Source organism: Melanerpes formicivorus, unplaced genomic scaffold (assembly GCF_026170545.1).
Source record: "Melanerpes formicivorus ecotype bairdi unplaced genomic scaffold, bMelFor1.0.p_v2 SCAF_19, whole genome shotgun sequence".
NCBI classification, from domain to species: domain Eukaryota; kingdom Metazoa; phylum Chordata; class Aves; order Piciformes; family Picidae; genus Melanerpes; species Melanerpes formicivorus.
Genome location: NW_027142371.1, coordinates 12,578,945 through 12,594,875, shown reverse-complemented (window position 1 = coordinate 12,594,875; position 15,931 = coordinate 12,578,945). Strand labels below are relative to the sequence as shown.

Here is a 15,931-nt window from a genome sequence, read left to right as displayed (position 1 = left end):
ATTTTGTCAAAAGGATACAATTTCTATCATGTACCTGTAAAGCAAGGCTGTCCCAACAGCTTGGTAACACAGGCACAGTTTCTCCTGCCACTTATCAAATCCTTGGTAAGAAGCTACTCTCTTACTGAAAAGAATTTATCCCTGCAGAGAAGGACTTGGGGATGCTGGTGGGTGAGAAGCTGGGCATGATAGCCAGCAATGGGCACTTGCAACCCAGAAGGCCAATGGCATTCTGGGATGCATCAAAAACAGCATTGCCAGAGATAGAGAGTGGGGATTCTGCCACTCTGCTCTGCTGAGACCTCACGTGGAGTACTGTGTCCAGCTCTGGGGCCCCCAACACCAGAAAGACATGAACCTGCTGGAGAGGGTCCAGTGGAGACCATGAAGATGATCAGAGGGCTGAAGCCTTTTCCTACGAAGCCAGGCTGAAAGAATTGGGACTGTTCAGGCTGAAAACCAAAAGGCTCCAGGGAGACCTTGCTTCATCATTTTATTTGTGTGTGTATATACACACACACACATAAAATATTATACATTACAAAGGTGGTTACTGAAAGAACACAGAGAAGTGGAAGAATGCAGGACCCACAGAAATGTGGAAGAAAGGAGTTTGAGCACTACACAATGGGAGGAAGATGGGACTTTTCCCTCTGGAGAGTTGCAGGTTAACAAGTGAAGGTAAGTGAACAGAAACAAATGCACATAAGCTACTATCCTATGGAATGATCAACTGAAATGTGACCTTAGCTCCTAGGTACTGATGCAGAGTTGTGCCCTGCACCAATGGAAAAAAAGCAACCTAAATTGTAACTACAGCAGGTGTCCAACAGGATAAAAACCTCTGTCACACGACAGTTTGTTTCTGCTTTTATTTAACTCCTTTCTTCTCACTCCTGCCAGGATCTCTTCCTGATATGAAACGTCAGGCTGGTTATGTTTTGACTCTGGAAGGCTATGTCTCCAAGAAATCTGGTCTCAGGAAGTGGCTGCAGACACATTTTCATTATAAATCAAGTTGTGGTAAACCATAAATAGTTTATTCACTTGCTTCTTGGTGCAAGACAATTAAAAGATAGACTTAGCAATCTTGATTCCCAAAGCAGAGATGACATCTTACAAGACACATCAGAGCTAGAACACAAGATGAATGAAATATTAAACTCCTTTCTCTGAGGCTGTAGACTTCAACAGCGATGTGATGCAGGATACTTTGGGATTTGATTGCAAGGTAGAAGAGATATATGGGACTGAGCTTAATTAATAGACCAGTTTGTCCTGCTGAACAGCCATGAAAGTCTCATCTAGCAAATTTAGAATCTGCTGCTGCCAAACTGATTGAATCAAGATGACACCCAGCAGTACTGTCTTCTTTATTTTAGGTCAAATCTGAACCTCCTTTGCCCACCAAACAACTGATGGTGGTTGTCCCATTCCCCCTTAAAGAATATTAGGGAATCAAGTGTTCAAACTGTTGCTTCCCTTTTCCAAAGGTAAGAAAGTAAGACATGCAGCTGATGCAGCGGTCAGTGAAGGCTCAATCCCACCTCACTGAAAAGAGCAGGCTCTTTCCTAGTGGCCCCAACTAGACAAGCAGAATTATTTGGTTTTTACTGCAAGTGATCTAAACAAGTTAGCCAGTATTTAGCAAAGCCAGCTACATAAATAATGAGCAGGTTTTGCCCTTTGCAACTAAATGCACTGGTCAGTTACAGATGACCAGCCTGATGTTAGGAGCTCACTCCTGTAATTAAAAATCTCTCTGGGATCTTGATTAAATAGACATGGTGACAAATCAGCCTTGTACATGTGTAATTGTGACCAGACACATTTCAAGCCCCATTGGATCCAGACAGTGTTTTATGTTGCAAGCTTTCTCTAGCCTGCTACTCCCTTTCAGCCATCCTCACTCCTCCTCCACATATGAGAAGAGAGCCACAGGCTCCCCAGCAACAAGGACATCTGGAACTGGGCTGCTGCAACTGGAATAATATCTAGTCTGAATCCCAGACTCAGGAAGGACACAAGAATGTAGTTCCTGGATGCTCTCTTTCAATGAAACAACAGACCTGTGCAATACAAGCTCAACACAAGGGAGTCATTGAAACAGATTTAGTTGTAGCTGCAGTTGTGCAGCAAAGGGAATTTGGGCTCTGCCTTTCCACTCCCATGAGAAGAGGAAATACAGCTGTGGTCTATAGCTGAGAATATCAAACACTTTCAGGGCTTCACAATGAAAGAGAGCTTAGTAGTGCAAAGAGTGTGAGAAACAAAACTAACCTGAAGGACCAAAACAGACCAAATAGTGCTGTCCAAATGCTCCATGAACTCTGACAGGCTTGGTGCTGAGAACACTATACTTTTCCAACTATTCTGAAGAAACATGTGTTTTACTCTCTGGTAATGGTTTCTGAGGGTTTCCACTACTGGGAAACTATGGTTTTCTAAGCAAGGCAATTCCAGGCAATTGCTAGATGATGGAACCAAAATGGGCTTCACAAATCCTTCAGATACAACTTGGGAAGACTGAAAAATTAGAGAATATGCCCCAACAACTGTTATCACTGTCCCCTGAGAAACAATCCTGAAGAAAGAGGTACTATAGAAGGTGTAATCTCCAGACAGCTGGATAAACCTCTTAAACCACAGATTTTATATGAGTACAAGTTTGGGGTTTTGTTTTGTGGGGTTTGGGGGGCTTTTTGTTTGTTTTAAATTTCTTCCTTGTCCATAACAAGTCCATCTGATAACCTGTACAGCCAAGGTGACCATGAACTCCCCTTTGCATGTGATGGCCTGCAGATGGTTGTAGACAAAAGGAGCCCCCAATGCCACAGAACACCATGCGCTGCAGAGCTGAATGATCCTGGTTCTGAAGGGCTAGCCTGTACCCTTGGTCTGTTACTGAACAGTCATGCCAGCACATGAAACTGCCCTCAAACACTGAAATAAACTCAGCTTAAGTTTGAAAAGAAGCAGAAAAAAGACCAGGGAAGAGGAGCTAGCAAAGCCCTTTAACAGACACACCTAACAGAGGAGGAAAACAGGTTTGTATCTGGCTGGGCCATCTGCTCTGTGCCCTTCACACTGTTTGATGACACTTGATGTCCCTCCAAAACTTTTTCTGTGCACATCCCCATGCAGCCAGGCCTCAGAGCAGCAGGACAGCTGCCACACACACAAGCAGCCCTGTTCTGCTCTCTCTCATGTGTATGACAGAGCACAGGATCTAAAGTACGATCAGAAAGGTCACAGAATCACCATGGTTGGAAAAGACACCTGAGATCATCAAGTCCAACCATTATCTCACTCTTCCAGGGCCACTACTACACCATATCCTTGAGCACCATATCTAGACAGCTTTTAAATACATGCAGGGATAGTGATGCAACCACTTCCCTGGGCAGCCTGTTCCAGTCTTTGATAACCCTTTTGGTAGAGAAATTTTTCTAATGTCAAACTTAAGACTTGAGGCCATCTCCTCTTGTCCTACCTGTTGCGACTTGTGAGAAGAGACCAACACTCTGCAATCTCATTTCAGGGGCTTGTAGAGAGGCAGAAGGTCTCACCTCAGCCTAAACAACCCCAGTTCCCTCAATGTTCTTCTGTTCTCCAGACCCTTCATTAGCTTCATCATACTTCTCTGGACCCACTCCAGCATCAAAATGTCCTTCTTGGAGTGAGGCTCCCCAAACAGAACCTAATACAGCCCCACCAGTGCTGAGTACAAGGGGACCATCACCTCTCTAGTCCTACTGGCCACACTGCTGGGTTTTGTGGTTTGAAGAGGTAGGCTGTTAAAAGACATTTGCCTGACAAGCAGGCAACACGATACTGGTGATTCCTCCACTAATGGGAACTGCGAAGCTTTACTCACAGCATCCCAAACAAGCAGCTGTGGCCAGTGCTTGCCAAAAGGGTGAGAGTGGGACTGGAGGGCAAGGAAACCAAATTTCAAGCTTCTCAGAACCTCTGTAAGCAAAAAAAAACCCCAAATTAAATATGCAGAACAAGCCATGTTTTGTATAGTTTTCTACACAACAGCCACAGAGTGTTTCTATTTTAAAGCTGCTGAGCCCACAGGTGCTTCCATGTGCATTTTAGAAGGCAAACCCAGCTGTTACAGGGGAAAAAAATGGATTCATGTCAAAATGCCTTTGCTCTGGTATTTTTTGCCCTTCACCCTTTAGGCAGGACCTTTCTCCTCTGCACAGCTGTTTTGCACTTCCTTTTGCTGGCTGTGAGAGATTCACTTGACTGTCTGAGTGGCACCCAAGAGTACCCCTTCTGGTTTTACACCACAGCAAGAAGCAGGATGGGCTCTGAATGACACTTTTTCCATTGGTCTTGCTTGTTAGCACACTTCCTGCTACTGAAATAAACACAGCAGCTGAATTTTACTTTCCAGTGGTTGTCCAAACTTCCAGTTCCATTTGCTGAACAAAGAAATGGCACAAGGATTTCACACTATGCAGCATGAAACTCTTTCACTGTGCTGACACTGCACTAATAGCTTTTTTTTGGTTTGGTTTGTTTTGTCTAGGAGACATTTAGATCAGTCTCACAGAATGGAACAGGCTGACAGCAGTGGCACATGTCAGCTGTGTTGGAAGAGTGTGCCAGCAGCATTAATAAAGTGATTCATTAATTCACCTGGATGGGTAAATTGCCCCAGTGAGTGATACAGTCTGTCTGCTCCCAAACAAGTGTGTCCCAAACCACTCCTGAAATCAACAATTTTGAATATGCAATTAAAGGCAAAATGCAGGAATGTGAGAGAAGAGGAAGATTCAGCCTTTCAACAGCCTGTAGACTAAGGGGCAAGGATTTCATAGGTCTATGAATTCTACAGGTGCAAAAGCCTTCACTGTTGGCTTTATATCCCATTACAAAACAGAGCAGTCCCAGCAGGCAAACATCACCCTTACAGGGCAAAGTTTAACCTCTTATCCCCTGTGAGCTTCCCTACACTATGTGATGTAGCCCTTTATTAGAATAAACCTTTATTAGAATAAACCTTTATTAGAATAAACCAAACCAGGTTGGAAGAGACCTTCAAGATCATCATGTCCAACCCATCAACCAATCCAACCCACCCAAACAGCTAACCCATGGCACCAAGCACCCCAGCAAGTCTCCTCCTGAACACCTCCAATGACGGCGACTCCACCACCTCCCTGGGCAGCCCATTCCAATGGGCAATCACTCTTTCTGTATAGAACTTCTTCCTAACATCCAACCTGAACCTCCCCTGGCGCAGCCTGAGACTGTGTCCTCTTGTTCTGGTACTGGGTGCCTGGGAGAAGAGACCATCATCCGCCTGTCTACAACCTCCCTTCAGGTAGTTGTAGAGAGTGATAAGGTCACCCCTGAGTCTCCTCTTCTCCAGGCTGAGCAGCCCCAGCTCCCTCAGCCTCTCCTCATAGGGCTGTGTTCCAAACCCCTCACCAACTTTGTTGCTCTTCTCTGGACTCGTTCCAGCAAGTCAACATCCTTCCTAAACTGAGGGGCCCAGAACTGGACACAGTACTTGAGGTGTGGCCTGACCAGTGCAGTGTACAGGGGCAGAATGTGGATATGAAGGTACCTTCTGGCCCCTGTTGAGACCAACACCACATTCATCCTCAGGAACCATCTGGCACAGGACGCTTATGTGCTTCCTGATCAAAGACTGACAGTCACAAAGGGAAATTCACCTTTAGAGCTTGTGGCAGGTGGGTTGTTCAGCTAAAGAGCCAGGACATTAGAGCAGTAAGTAGGGGCTGCATTTAGACACTGCTATACTGTCCCATGGATCAATGGGACAATGGCAGTACTTTCCATCTGATGCTTCTTCCCAAGGCAAAATTTACTGCCACAGGGGTAAGTAACTTTAGTGCATTACTTACATGCCAAAGGAGAACTTGCTGCAGCTCAATGAGATGACAAACACATATTGTCTGGGTTTCTCCCCTAAGAAGCAGTGGAAATGCTCCTTGGTGATTTGAATACTTATGTTCTAAATTAAGCAACAGGGTTGTCTAGATTTAAAGAGAAGAACACAGCAATGCTTACAGCAGTTACTGTAGAGCAGCACAAAACCTCTTAACCACTTCATAAAAGCACTGCAGTCACCATGCAAGACAGCTGGAACAAAGTCTGGCTGAAGGAAGTTCCATCTGTGCTAGTGCCACCTTATCAAACAAAAAACCTACCAGGTCACATTGAGACCCCAAAGTGCTGGACCAGACCCAGTGCCCCTTCTAATTGTGCTATAGGTTAGAGGAGGGGGGCACAGATTCCAACTGGGAATTACAGCAGCATACTACTCCATTAGCATTTCACTCTATTTGTGGCTCAGAAGCTTAGGCTGAATCCCACCAGAGCCTCACAGAATGCTTTCCTTCTCTAATAAAGAAGAAAATATCATTGGATTAGTTGAACAGTATCTCATTTCCCAGTGTAAATTAAGTGAATTAGATGGAAGACTCTCTGCTCTAATTGTAAAGCTTATTACAAGAACTCACATAGATTAGAACTGAATGCTTCTCTTCCTTCAAGTCATCATTTACACTGGGAAAGAAGGAAAAAAAAAAGGTGACTATGGACTCTCCCATGGCTCTTTAATGGCTCAGGAGTGATATGTAGGGATCTCCACCACTGCAGCAAAACACATCTGTAAGTCTTGTGCACTGAGAATGCTTCCCCCAGACAAGAACAGTGCACTGCCAACCTCTACAAATGACAAATTCCCCAGGGTTGGGCAGCATGGACAGTTAACTCTCATTTCTTTAAAGTGCCTGCTTGTGATCTTCTGAGTTCTTCAACTGCAAAAGGGCTACCAAATGGCATCAGAAACAGCAGCAGCAGTATGCTGCTTGTTGCTTATGGAATGAGACCCTTGTGGAATGTCATTCCATTCACAGAGATCCTTCATGAACCAGGAGAGACTCAACTCAAAGACTTGTCTGCATTAAGAAGTTAGGCATTCATAAGCTGATTATAAACACTCTTTTACTGTGTAGCCTCTCCGTGTTCAAGCCTCTCCTACTGGTCTCAGATTCCCTTCATATTTAACAGAAGGAAATGAGCTCACCTCAATGTACATGCACAGGATAGGTGAAATGAACTGCTCCCTGATCTCTCCCCTTCCTTGGCTGGTGTTAAAATTAAAGTAAAACTTATTTTACCTCCTTCCTTGTATTTTCTCAGCACCTGTCCTACAATGGATTTGGAAGGGGTTTGGAACACAGCCCTGTGAAGGGAGACTGAGGGAGCTGGGGTTGCTTAGCCTGGAGAGGAGAAGACTCAGGGGTGACCTTATTGCTCTCTACAACTACCTTAGGGGAGGTTGTAGGCAGGGAGATGTTAGTCTCTTCTCCCAGGCACCCAGCACCAGAACAAGAGGACACAGTCTCAAGCTGTGCCAGGGGAGGTTTAGGCTGGATGTTAGGAAGAAGTTCTATACAGAGAGAGTGATTGCCCATTGGAATGGGCTGCCTGGGGAGGTGGTGGAGTCACCATCATTGGAGGTGTTCAGGAGGAGACTTGATGGGGTGCTTGGTGCCATGGGTTAGCTGTTTAGGTGGGTTGGATTGGTTGATGGGTTGGACACGATGATCTTGAAGGTCTCTTCCAACCTGGTTTATTCTATTCTATTCTATTCTATTATTCTATTCTATTCTAAAGTGAAGCACAGAGAGGTATCAGACCAGCTGGTCTGTTTAAGGTGGAAGTCACAAAGCAAGCCGTGCAAAGAGGTACTCAGCAAGAAATAATACTGAGGGCTTGCATGCTCTTGGAGTGTTCTCTGACTGCCCTCATTCAGGGCAGCAGAGCTCAGGTGCTGCAGTCTAAAAACACCATGTGAGGATAAATGATGATGCTTTTCTCAGGAGAAGATGAGCACAACTCACTTTCCTTTTACAAATGAAGCCAGAGCATGCACTGGTGACAGTGATGCCCTTTGATTTAATAATTCAGTACTTAAAGTGCTTGTCAAAAAGAAAATAATAATAAAAGAATTTCATTCTCTTGCTAAGACTGTTCTGAGGCTGGAGCATTTTAGCTCCTTCTGTGGAGCCTGTGTCACACAGGGAAAAAAGGTTCAGTTTTCATTTGACCAAAAATCAGTAAAAATAAAAAGCTCACGACTCTCAATCCAGCACCTAGCTGCCCCATTTGGCTCCTCCAGGAGCCTGTCCAGGATGCTTGAACCAAGTCCTGGTTCAAACTCATCCCTGCTGTATTTTCCTCACAGAACAATTAGTAATTATGATTTTTTTTTTTCTACTGCCCTAATTTCTTGGAACTTGCTTTCAGTGAGAGACCTATCAGAGTTATGTAGACTAACCTTTCATATTAGTCCTGAAATGACCTATGAAGAAGGTCCAGAGAGGTTCCAAAGGAGGGCCACAAAGATGGGCAGAGGGCTGGAGCACCTCTCCTATGAGGACAGGCTTTAGGAGTTCAGCATGGAGAAGAAATTACTCCAAGGAGACCTTATGGCACCTTCTACTACCTGGAAGGGGACTACAGGAAACCTGGAGAGAGACTTTTTATAAGGCTATGTGATGATAGGATGAAGGGGAATGGATTTAAACTGGACCAAGGCAGATTTAGATTGGACAGTAGGAAGAAACTCTTTACTATGAGAGTGGTGAGACACTGGAACAGGTTGTCAGAGAAGTTGTGGATGCCTCATCCTTGGGATTGTTTAAGACCAGACTGGCTGAGGCCTTGAGTCACCTGCTCTAGTGGAAAGTGTCCCTGCCCATGCCAGGGATTTGGAACTAGATCTTTAAGGTTCCTTCCAACTCAAGCCACGCTATGAAAAGCAAGCTGGGATTTAATGTAAGAACACATCTGGTTACAGAACACATCTGAATACAGTAACTGCAATAGCATCACCAAGTATGAGCACTGAGCATCAATCCCTCCTTCAGTGAGGGGCATGAAGACACTGAAGCTTTCCAGAGACTGGTAAAAACACACTGACTTCTCCACTAGAAACTGCTGCAAGAGTGCAGATACAAGTCCTTCAACTTACAGGTTACTTCTGAACCTGTGTGAGTTTTCTCTTTCCCCCATATAAGAAATCCCAGGGTGACTCCATCCGTGCATTCATACATCTGTGCATTTATACTCTTACATCACTTCCTTTAACAGCCAATTTGAAATGTGAGTCATGGGGGAGGCTCTTCTTCCCCATGGCTCCACCAAGTCTGTACAAAGATGTAGCCAACTGGATCCACATCCTCCCTAAAGGAAGGTCCCCTCCACCACTCAGTGGTCAGGGCCAGCTTTAGCCCTCTCTTGTGTTTCTAACTCCACGGACTACTTTAGCTCACATATCATGCGCTACCAAATCTGCTTCAGCTTCCTGCACGAACAAACTGCTAATCTCCCAGAGGGGCTGGGGATGTAAACTCCACAAGCATCCAAAAAAAAAAAAAACACCCAAAAAGTAGACAGGCAGAAATAAACACATAAAATAAAGCGTGAAACATGTAATTTGAGGTCAACTCAAGTTCAAGCAGCTTCATCAGTTGCTACGCTACCAGCTTACGATCGTGGGAAAGGATGGAGGCAAAAAGAGTTTATAGCTTGGTCTACAGTGGCTATTTAGCAGCTTTTGCTTTCTGGCACATCTCTGTCTGCAGAAGGAAGGATCGTTAGTCTCTGAGCTGCTGAAATGGCAAGTGACTGGAGGTATTGACCACTACGAAGCAGCATGGAATGGTTTGTCTGGATTGATTAAGCAGCTTAATCCATAGCGACCTGCTAGGTTTGCAGGAAAAGCCTGAGGCAGAATTCTTCATTTCAGTTAAGGTAAAATGGGGAATTAAACATCCCATTGCCCTTTACTACTCTGTCCACCACCTAGAGATGCAGAGAACAGATGAGGAGCCGTGAGGAGAACTAAAGCAATAGCCAGGCTGGAGTTCAAACATGGGAGACCACCACAGTGAGGATTTCTCTACTCAACAATGTCCACTGTGCTGTTTCACCACTGAACACTGATCCCTCTCCTAGCAAATGCACTGTCTACCCCAGAGCTAGGCCAGCTCAGAGAGTGAGGACCTGCTGTGTCCACATGCAGTGCAGTGCATCTCAAGAAGCGCTCACAGTTAATCCTCACAACGTATTGGTGAAGCAGGCATGAGCATGTTGTTTTATAACTGGAAATAATGATTAGTGGATGGCTGTAGGACCAGGGACTGAACATGGCCTCATGTTCCAGCCTGCAGACTTTACGACCCCCTACAAAGAAGCATATGCCAGGCTTGACATACAAATTTAGGCTCTTTCAGCCCATAAAGCAAAGTGTTCTCATTTAAGCATTTATTTGCCTGTGACAGATCTGTGAAACATGCTAATCACATCTGACCACGAAAAGGCAAGTCAAACCTGACAGGTTCCATGGAGCTGGTTCTGTAACAGCACACAACAAACTTGCCAACAGTGATCTTAGGGAGATACCCCACTAAAGCAGCACCCTACGAACACTTCGACTGAGCTATCTGTGTCACATGAAGAAGCCTTTGAGACACTATCCAGGCAAGGAATTCTCAGAGGGAGTGGCCACCTGAGCACTCTTTTTCTCACTATTAACCTGAGTAAGAATACAGTTCAGATCTCAGCATTCCTAAGGAGCCTGGATGAATCAGAACTGACCAGTTCTAAAGGCTGTGGTGCCATTCAATGAGACCTGGGCAGGCCAGAGAGCTGGGGGAGAGGAACCTCATGAAGTTCACCAAGGACAAGTGTAGAGACCTCCACCACAAACTTCCTGTCTGATAAATCCCATTCTATTTCAAGAGCCTTAACCTTGCATCAGAACCTTTCCTGTGAAATGGCACAGAAGAGACATTTCAAAACCTCTTTTGTCTCTGAAAGAACCTATTTTGCAGCCATTAAAAATAAGAGATTGAAGGCCTAAGACAGCAGTCTACAGTGGTGAACAATGAATGACATTTCTACTCATCTATTCTTAGAGCTACCAACAGTGAACAGCCAATAGCAGAGAAATTATGGAGGATGGGAAGTGAGAGCTGGCAATTTCCCCAGCTGCAGCACAATGGTAAAAACATCCAAGCACAGGGAGAAATTCCCTAACCAAAGGGTGAGGCCACTCAAATAAATGCAAGAGCCCAACTATGGAAAAGCAAACAGAGCATTTGCCCTAGATTTGAAGGCCACCAGAGGTCCAGGATCCTGGATGTTACAGTTTTACTGTTTTTTTCTGATGGATATTCCCCAAAATGTCTGCAGTCAGTTAAAGAATTCCTTTGTTACACACATACTCCTTACTTCTTCTTGTGTTACTCCTGAGTCAGTTAATAAAAAGATCTCCCACCAAAGGACAAATCTGGGAGCCTATTTAGGCTTTGGAAGAGTGCAGCACAGCCTAAGGCATTCAGGGTGTAGAAATAAACTCATTTTAACGGGTCTTGTGTCTGAAAAACAGGGTTAAGGTAACCTGAGTCCTGCACAGTATCTCCCTGCTGCTGAAGTTATGTGACATAAAACATGCACCTAGAGAAAAAGCTGTGTTTGATTCTCCAAGTTTTATGCATAACTACCAAGGCCTCAAACCAGCCTCCACCAAAGAAAAAAACTAGGGTAGAAATGGTAGGTTAAAAGGTTCCATTGAGGAGCCAGCAGAGTACTTACTGTGCTACAAATCATCCTAAACCAGAATCAACCAAGCTCTGTCTCCATGTATAGCCAAGTAGGTTACCAGAAGTTGCTTCTCTGAACTTCACTTTTCTGCTCCCAGTATATTATTGCCCCCCAAACCAATGCAAACAGAACCTGGCTTTCATGAGAAGGCTCAGATTCAATTTGGATTTACTGATTTAGTTGGCTGAGAGTTTCTTACATAGTCTACTCCCCTGCAGGCATCCATTATGCTAAGTTCCTGATATTCAGCATGTGCTTTCTAGGCTAAAAACAGGAGGGAAGGAGGATGGAAAATCTATTCAGGTGTGGGAAAAACTTTGTTCTGAACAAGATGAAGAAGGGGAAGAAGGGCAGAAAGGATTCAGATGATAATAACTGACCATCCTTTCAGGAGGAGGTACAAGTTTGGAGAATTACATGTCTTATGCTGGAGAACAGGTCCAGTTAAGCACAACACTGCTGCAGAGTGGGATCTGGGATCTCTGCTGACTGAGAGAAGTGGATTCTATGTGTTTGTGCCTGGGATCTGGGATCTCTGCTGACTGAGAGAAGTGGATTCTATGTGTTTGTAGCTGGGATCTGGGATCTCTGCTGACTGAGAGATGTGGATTCTATGTGTTTGTGCCTGGGATCTGGGATCTCTGCTGACTGAGAGAAGTGGATTCTATGTGTTTGTAGCTGGGATCTGGGATCTCTGCTGACTGAGAGAAGTGGATCCTGTGTGTTTGTACCTGCAGTATTTGTATTGCTGTGATGTCTCTGACGTGGTGGTGAGAAGCTCTATACAAACAATGTGCAAACTGCCTCTGCCTCACACAGCTGGAACCCAGCACATGGGACAAACAGACAGATAGAATGATGAGTCCCAGCCAGCAAGACAAGCTGCAGTCTTCATGCATTATTAGCCTGTTACCAAGTGTTTTGCAGTCATAACAACAAAACTGAGAGCTGCTGATTACCATAATGGCAAGTACATAATTAGCAGCAGCCTGAACATCTCATCCTGTGAAAGCGAGGAATCAGCGACTGAAATGCAAAATGACCAACCCACTGTGAGGTACCAAAACATTTTCTTCCTACATCAGTTTCAAGTCCTGACTAGCAAAACTTTCTTTCTTTTTTTTGCTTTGTAAGGAATATTGATCACATTCTACAAGGACCTGTACTTAGCTCAGTGCAGGAATCATCGTGTCCCCTTCCATTATTCTGTGACTGGAAGCACAGATGGACAAACAAGTTCTGTGAGGAAACTCCCCAGAGTTTGAAAATTGAGTTTGGAACTCCAGAGCTGCTTCTGTCACACTGAAGCAAAACACCCAAGGTTGATTTTCTGAGCATTTGCTGCACACACATAATGGAGCCTGGACACAGAAGGGTTTATTTTCCCATTGCTTTGTATTCGTGGAGATTGTGCTGATGCAGAACAATGGCAAAATTGAAGCGGAGAAGACACTGTATAAGCTGTCATACAGGTCACATATATCTCCATGAATGTCTGTGTTAGTGGGTTTATCACTACATAATTATGAAGCATGAGGTAAAATGCAGCTTTCATGCTGTCAGTAATTGGTGTCAGGTACCTGGTGAAACATCCCATATCTAACACGTCTCAACGTGAAGCGGTATTGCCTGAGCACAGGCGCTGTAAAGAAGAACAGCAACACCAAACATCTACAGCTGTCTGAAAAAAAACCCCAACAAAACCTTGACCTGATTATTCAAAGCATTCAGTTCTTCAATTTTCCTTCTATTTATTCTGTGTCATTACAAGCAGAAACCCATGCTGTCCAAATAAACTCCAGTTAATACCTGACGAGATCCTGCTTCAGCGCCACAGAAAACCATTTATTGCTCAGAATTGTAAATTCACTTTCCCTCCATGGAGCCCAAGCAAGAATCACAAGAAGTGAATTGTTAGACCTTCAGAAGAGTGTTGTGTGCCAAATCTTACCCAAAACACTTGCACCAGGGATGTTTACTGCTTGCTTAGGCTATTTAAACCAAATTATTTTTGCCTCCCTTCCTCCTCCCAGGAATCCTTAAAACTAGCAGAACATCTCCTGAGCTGGGAACAGGCAGATGCAGGTTATGGTGTAATGCTTGGCTGTAATGAATAGTATCTGATCATTTCACTACCATTTGCTAGCCACTCACCAGCTTAGCTCCTTGTGGATTTGCTTAATTGTTTAAGAAATACAAAGATTATTTGGCTTTGTGCCTAACTCTTCTCTAGTTTATGCTGGTACAAATCCAAACTAAATGGAGGTACCACTGTGATGCAAATAGGCCAAGTTTCTGCTCTTTTGTTCCCCAGTAATCTGAATTGTTGATGATTTCTTATCCTTCACAGGCAAGCTGATAGGAACCAGCACCAGAGGGAACTATTTTCTAACAGAATCTGCACTGTGTCTGCTCTGAACCCATTTGTTGCTTAGTAGGACCCTGGCACAGCTCCACAGTCCAATGAACATGATTAAAATTGACTTGATGAATTTAGTCTATTGAACAGGTGGCTATAACTGGTCTGGAGGGAGAGGAAAACCACTGTCTGCTAGGTGGAAATGCTTGATGCTTTCTAGAATGGTTTAAACAACAAAAGGTCGAGGGACCCAAGTACAGACAAACTTCTAGCCTCCTAATCCTCTGAAGGGATGGCTGTTAAAAACTGCAACACCCAGGAGCAAACAGTGGGGGCAAGGGAGATGAAACCACTGCAAGGCTGCTGCTACTCTTCACCACAACATGAATATATGATTAGTTTCTGGGGATGTGGGAGATGATGAAAGCTAGTCACAAAAGGACACTACTCAATGCAGCAGTTGCGGCAAGGCAGTGAAGTGAAGCCTCCCTCCGAGGGTCTGGCTCCTCTCCCTAACAAAGCCAGGGAAAACCAGAGCCAGCAGCTTGCAGCCAAAACAAGCAAAAGTAACTGGATGAAAAATAAAATAAAATAAAATACTGGAGACAAGTGGAATTGCTGGGGAGCTAGTCAAACTGACAGGCACACACCGGGGATATGCAAAGCTGGCCTCTCCGGGGCACAGAGAGAAAGTAGCAGGGGTTTAGAGCAGAGCCAGCTGTAGCTGGTGTGGGAGAAGATTATACAAGGCCCTGAGTTTAAGAAGAGTGCAGTAATTTTCACAAAAGGAAAGAACTGAGATAAAACCTTCCAGATCTTCTGAACAACTACAGGTTTTGTACACCCTAAGTAAAGTGTTACAGGATTTCATGGCCAGGAGAGTCAAAGTGATGAAATAGCCTGAAAAGATTTGGGACTAATGGAAGAGAGATCGAACCAGTCTCAAAACTGTATCAAAGCCCTCTGGAATCAGCTTGGCCACAAGTGTTCTTATGAAATGTGAGACAAGAACAACAAACAGTGGAAATAAATCTGCTGCTTCCATCGAGCAGAAGAGATTCCCCAAGATTTCCAGGAGAATCTGTTCTGTGCATGCCTTCACCTCTGCTGCTCATCCTGACAGCTGCACTTCCGTTTATTTGCCTAACTCTTCTCAGAAGTTGAGTAAAATATGGAAGAGAGTGAATCCACACAGTGATTTAGGGCCATTACCTACACATCTGTCACAAAGTGCCAGCCTGAGCACGATCTGCCATGCCACTGGCAGGCACTTACTTCATTCTTAATAAAAGCTGGGGCTATGGTTTTTGGGGGTCTACCAATATTCATTGCATAAAAGCAAGCTGCCCTGAAACGTGGGCAGTAAAAGAGAGATGAATTCAGGCAGAATGTACAAGCTTCAGCTGCAAAGATAACAGTGGTCCATTGACTCTGATATGATTGGAAAGGCCTGAACTTCAGAATGTAAATCACCTCTTTATAGACATTTAAAAACCCTCCCATTGATACAAAGGCAAATTACAATCTAGAACTAAGAGGATATACATTACAGGGAGAAACAAGCAGTTCACACACACACACACTTTCCCCCCCTTTTTATAGGGTTCTTAGGAGCTCATTTGGAATTTACCATGCATGTAAATGCCAAATGAATTTCAAGCCCTGCATTAGCTGCCAATCCATTACACAATCCCTTGCAATTTTAATGTGCAACTACTATCTGCCTGTGGCACCACTTTTGGATTCTAGTCCTTGCAGCCCATTACTTACTGTTCAGATGATCTTGTTATCTTGTGGAAATCACTGTGTTAACACTTCCTACCACCTCCCAGGAGTGGTCTGCTTAGATGGAATATTGCCCAAAGTTTTAGAACAGGAGCAGGATCATGCAGGAGGCTACAAATGAGC

At 44.4% G+C, this 15,931-nt stretch overlaps 1 protein-coding gene across 7 annotated transcripts in view; it reads right to left on the bottom strand.

The window, feature by feature from the left end:
- PTPRT (protein tyrosine phosphatase receptor type T) overlaps positions 1-15,931 on the bottom strand; it is a 460,558-nt gene that overhangs the window by 247,290 nt on the left and 197,337 nt on the right. The window lies entirely within an intron of this gene.